This window comes from Priapulus caudatus, unplaced genomic scaffold (genome assembly GCF_000485595.1).
Source record: "Priapulus caudatus unplaced genomic scaffold, Priapulus_caudatus-5.0.1 Scaffold528, whole genome shotgun sequence".
Taxonomy (NCBI): Eukaryota; Metazoa; Priapulida; class Priapulimorpha; order Priapulimorphida; family Priapulidae; genus Priapulus; species Priapulus caudatus.
The window spans coordinates 6,217-12,013 of NW_014577589.1; the positions used below are offsets into that span (position 1 = coordinate 6,217).

Below are 5,797 nucleotides of genomic sequence, written 5' to 3' on the forward strand. Positions count from 1 at the left end.
CGTGCGTGCGTGTGTGTGGTATGCGAGCGTGCGTGCGTGCGTGCGTGCGTGCGTGCGTGTGTGTGGTATGCGAGCGTGCGTGCATGCGTGCGTGCGTGTGTGTGGTATGCGAGCGTGCGTGCGTGTGTGTGGTATGCGAGCAGGCCCGTGGGTAAGAAAGAGTAAACCGTTGATGGCCAGGACGATGCAACAGACATATATCTGCGCGCGAGCGGAAGAGTGCACTTCTCTGCATGCAGCGTGTCCCGTCTCCTTGACAACGGCGATGTGTTGCCGGAGTGTGTGCACACAGCCTCCCAAGGTGACCTCATGACCTTGACGTACGGCTGACCTGATGAAGGTCACACCTGACTCGTTAGCTCGTGCGTGGGCGTGTGCGCAGACGCCCACGGTTCGCCGCTCTCGCTGTGTTGTCACGCAATTCTCATTATTCATCTACGAGGGGGACCGGCTACATATCGATTAAATTCCAGCACGGATACCGAGAGGAGGGGCAGACGGACAAGGAAGGAGTGCATGATGACGCATATAACGGTCAACCATCTTTAGAGTTCTACCAGTGGTCATCGTACGTAGTGACCCGCGATGACCTCAAACCAAGATGGCGGGGATGTGGGTTTACAGCAGTATGGACAGTCGGTCGGTCGGTCGGTCGCGCGGTTTCTGCCGTACATACACCGTATTTACACGCCAGCAGAGCAATTTCCCGTTCTGCGCTATGACTACGATATCGATCCTATGTGAGGGGAGGAGAGAGGAGGGGAGGGGAGGGGAGGGGAGGGAGGGAAGAGGAGGTGAGCGTATGTCGTATGTGTATATGTGTATGCCGGCGTGGGTTCCCTGATAGCGATTAATGTGCGGGGATGTAATAGTGGCTCATTGATTCTTGTCGTATAGCGCTCCCAGCACGTCTTCACGTCGTATATATTATGTACCACCTTGGTGTTTACGCTCCCGTACGCTATGCTTACGGCAACGTGGCGGTCGCCCCTCCCCTCCCGTACGTGCGCCGTCTAAAGCGGGAGGGAGGGACTCGAACCTGTTACCGCTGTTGTCTGGTGTTCGAGTCCCGGTAGCAGACTGCACGTACTGCGGAGACGGAAGCCACGGCTGGCTTCCCCGCATCGAATAAAACTATGCCGAAATAGCTACTGAATATTTAACTTCATTATTACATGGTTCGTTCTACTTACATTATTGGACTTACAAAAATCTCAGACACACAGACACAGAACACAGATACACAGAACAAAACGAAATAGAAACAGAACGAAAACAACACAGCGCCCCCTATTTTCAGGCAAATCTTTACCTTTTTTTTGTCTTTTTTAAGACCGAACAAACGGTTTTCAACCGAGTATAGTTTAGAACCCGTCCCGTGTACTCATCGATCTCTTCTGTGAATTTTGCGCTATTTGGATCCAAACTGACGGAGCCTTTCATTAACATACATACATACATACATACATACAACATTCGCCAAATTATAGTAAGATTGCTGATGTAGTATAGCCTACACTCATGCAAGGCATGGCTGCCTACATCAGGGCTATAAATTCGTAATTGTGAAATTATGGAAACACAGACATATTTCTGAAATTGAGAGTTGGTAAATTTAGATATCAATACTCAACGGACTGCTAATGGATTATCGATTAGCATGAATTAATAATGCGTAAAGAGGTAAGCACTACGAAATACTTCACTTGTGTATCGTTATAGACGTATCCTCGTGTAGCTAAAACATCTGCTACCTCTGCATTCTTTAATTGCTCTCCCAGATGCTATTAACAGCTTGATGAAGCGTAATTAAAGGCGCGTTTGTTTGGGACGAATCCGTCTGATCGAGATCATATGATCCTGATCCGACCAAACAAACGCAAAACTTTCACCGGTTCACGTTTCGCTGTGACCTATCACGGGATGGTTCATTACAATAAACAAGCTGTGATTGGCTGAGGCGCGGGCTGCCATATTGGATCCCGTTCGAATCCGGCTCGCTAGCAGGGTCGGGTTCGTTGGATCGAGATCAAGTGATCCGACCAAACAAACAGTCAGATCAACAAATCCATCGGATCGAGATCCGTGGATCCGACCAAATAAACGCGCCTTTAGGGCATAACTCTGTATGATCATGATTCCGTACAATTTAATTTAGGCAATAGCGAAACAATTGAACCGATTATTAATAGGCCCTACCGTTTCAATTTCGTATGGTAGGAAAACAATTGTGGCGTAGTAGATTATGCTAGGTTTACATTTACCGCGTTCACGCGGTCATGGTTTGGCTCGAGCCAAATTGGCTAAATTTGGCTCGGGCTAAATTTGGCTCGGGCCGGTTTGAGTCGGAACGTTCGCACGTACACAAGGGAATACTGTCTGTCAAATTCAAATTCAAATTCAAATATATTTTATTGCACAAATATCTCACAGATACTTTGGCAGTATGTCGCGAGATGGCGGTGTGTACGATTCAGAGTGTTTACGATCCGTTCCGAGTTCAATTATCAGTCTTGAAAACGTGCATCCTGATCAAATTTTTCGAATTTTTATACTGTTTTGGACTTTATTTCGTCGAAGTACATGTTCGACACGCGACATCTACCGCTCAACCGATTTAGCTGGTGCTAAAATTTGGCTCGGGCCGGGTCCGACGTTTTTGATGGGACCAAATTGGCTCGTGCCAAATTGGCACGGCCCAAAAAACCATCCGTGTGAACGCTCGGCTCGAGCCAAATTTGGCACGGGCCCAATTAGGCTCAGGCTAAAAACGTCCGTGTGAACGCGCCTATTATGTTCCCGGCGGCCACGGCAGCCCTGTTTGCCCGAAACGTAGTGCGCCGTGGGATTTTGGCCATTTTTTCTCTGTATTCAAGTTTTGTTACAAGTTGAGTTAGGTCTTGCCAAGTTTTCTCACGGTCTATCACGGTATCCGTGACGGGCCTTGGGGGGGAAAGGGGCTCCAAAGGGGGAGGGGGAAAGGAGGCTCCAAGGCGCACTACGGTTCGGCCCGCGGTCTACCACGGATGCCAGTACGTTCCATCCCGACCCGTCACGTTCTGATGGGGTCCCTCACGTTTTTCACGTTCTGATCAAGGTCTGACACGTTTTTCACGTTCTGTCAAGGCTTTCTACGGATGAAACGTGGACGCCGGGCAGCTTTGGAGCACGTTTGTGCCCACGGTATAAAAAGAAGGCCTCTCGAGCAATAGCAATAGCGGGCAAAAACCATAATCTGCGTCGGTCTGAGCGGAAAGAGTGCGACTGCTCTGCATGCATCGTGTCCGTCTCGCTTGACACGGCGTATGTGTTGACCGGAGTGTGTCACACATGCCTCTGTCCTCCCAAGGATGCCCTATCAGGACCTTGACGTACGGCCTGACCTGAGAGGTCACACCTGAACTCGTGAGCTCGTGCTGGCCGTCGGCGTGTGCGCAGACGCCCAACGTCCGTCCAGTCTCTCGCTGTGTGTCATCGCAATTCTCATATTCATTTCTACGAGGGGGACCCGGCTACATACGATAAATGCCAGCATCGGATACCGAGAGAGGGTAGACGACAAGGAAAGAAGTGCATCGATGATCGTCATATAACGGTTCGAACTCATCTGTTACGATGTTCTACCAGTTGGTCATCGTTACGTATGACATCGCGATGGACCTCAAACCAAAGATGGCGGTATGTGGGTTACCATGCAGCATGGGCAGTCGGTCGGTTCGTCGGACGTCGCGGTTTCCCTGCCGTAGCATACATCCGGTATTACATCGCCAGCAGAGCAATTTCCAGCGTCGCGCGAGACTGTATCGATAATCGATCCTAGTGTAGTGGAGGAGTAGAGGAGAGAGGTGTAAGGGAGGGGAGGGGAGGGAAAGGGGAGGGGGCAGGAGGGAGGGAGGAAGAGGAGGGTGAGGCGTAATTCGTATGTGTAATGTGTATCCGGCGGGGTCCCTGATAGCGATTATGTTGTGTGGGGTGACGTAAAGTGCCTCATTGATTCCTTTCGGATAGCCGTCTCCCGGCACGTCTAAACTGTCGTAATATATGTACAACCTTTGGTGTTTACGCTCCGTACGGCTATCTACGGCAACGTGCGGTCGCCCGCTTCTCCCTCCCGTACGTTTGCGGCCGCTAAAGCGGGAGGGGGAACTTCTGAACCTTCCGCTTGTTGATCCTGGTGTTCGAGTCGCCGTAAGCAGACTGCACGTACTGCGGAGACGGAAGCCACGAGCGCTTCCCCGCATCGATAGGATGAGGAGGCTTGGCGAGGATCAATCAAGCCTCCGCTGCTGTGCTGCTGCTGCTGCTGCTGCTTGGTGTGGTGTGCTGCGCGCTGCTGCTGCTGCTGCTTTGCTGTGCTGCTGCTTTGTGTGCCTGGCTCGCTGGTGCGCTGCTCTGCTTGCTTGGTTGGTGCTGGTGCTGCTGGCTCAGCTTGGCTGGCTGCGGCTGCTGGTGGTGCTGCCGCCGCTTTGCTGCTTGCGCTGTCTGCTGGTGCTGCGCTGCTGCTGCTGCGACTGGTGGGCTGCTACTTAGCTGCTTCGCTCTGCTGGCTGCCTCGCTGCTGGGCTGCTGCTGCTGCTGCGCTGGGCCTGGTTGTGCTCGCTGCTGGTGCTCTGCGCTGTGGTGCTGGTGCTCGCTGGCGCTGAGCTGCTCTGCTGCTTGCGTGTGCTGACGCCGCTGCTTTGCTGTGCTTGCTGCTGGTGCGGCTGCTTCATCGGTGCTGCTGCCTGCTTTGCTGCCGGCGCGCTGATGCTGCTGCTAACTGGTGGCGCTGCCGCCTGCTCTGCTCCGGCCGCGCGCGCTGCCGTGCTGCTGCTCAGCTTGCTTGGTACTCTGCTGCGCTGGCTGCGCTGCTGTCGCTGCTGGGCACTGGTGCTGCTGTGCTTGCTGCGGCTGGTGCGCGCCGACTGCTGCTGTCTTGGGCTGCTTGCTCGCGCTGCTATGCTCGCTGCTGCTTCTGCCGCTGGCCGCCGCTGATCGCCGGCCTGCTGCTTCGCGGCTGGTTGCTTGCTGCTGCTGCTATGCTGCTGCTGCCGGCGGTGGTGGTGTGGTGGTGGTGTGTGTGTGGTGTGGTGGGGGGGGGCTAGTGGGTGGGGTGGTGGCTGACGCTGCTGCTGAGCTAGTACTACTACTACTACTACTGTTGCGCGCTGCTTGCTGGCTGCTGCGCGCTGCTGCTGCTGCTGCCTTGCTGCTTGCTTGCTGGTGGTGGTGGTGGTGCGGCGGCGCTGGAATGAGTCATCCATACATCACTCAGCCAGTCACCTCCACTGAACGAACGAGCGAGGCGACCGCGAGTGATGTGAGCGAGGGCGAGGGGCATTGCATCCGACACCGACGCGCAAACAGAGTGAAGAGAGTATCGTGCGCGCACGAGAGAGAGCGGATATATATATATATACGTACATACATACATTTAAATGTGCTCGCATCTGATTCTATTTACTAGGAGGACATCTTGACGGCGCGTCGACTTAACGCGTAAGTAAGAGAGGAAGGGAGCGAGGAAGAGAGGAAGGGAGCAGAGGAAGAGAGGAAGGGAGCGGAGGAAGAGACAGGGGGCGGACTCTCGTCGGGTCTGGTGTGTGGATGTGTGTGTTGTGTGTGTGTGTGTGTGCGTGTCGTGCGTGCGTTGCGCGGTGCGTAGCGCGTGCATGCGTGCGTGCGTGTGTATGTATGTGGGTGTGTGTGTACGTGTGTGTTGGTGCTGTATGTCAAAATGGTGAAGGTGGGAGAAGGAAAGACAGAAGAGAGGCGAGAGACGAGCAAATGAGAGAAGAAGAAGAGAGAGAGGAGAGTG

The 5,797-nt window shown here is 53.5% G+C and overlaps 1 protein-coding gene across 1 annotated transcript in view; it reads left to right on the forward strand.

The window, feature by feature from the left end:
• Nucleotides 1-5,284: 5,284 nt before the first annotated feature.
• LOC106811327 (kinesin-like protein unc-104) overlaps nucleotides 5,285-5,797 on the forward strand; it is a gene marked incomplete in the record, with an annotated part of 116,841 nt that continues 116,328 nt past the window's right edge. Inside the window, 1 exon segment of the mRNA XM_014814907.1 lies at nucleotides 5,285-5,478.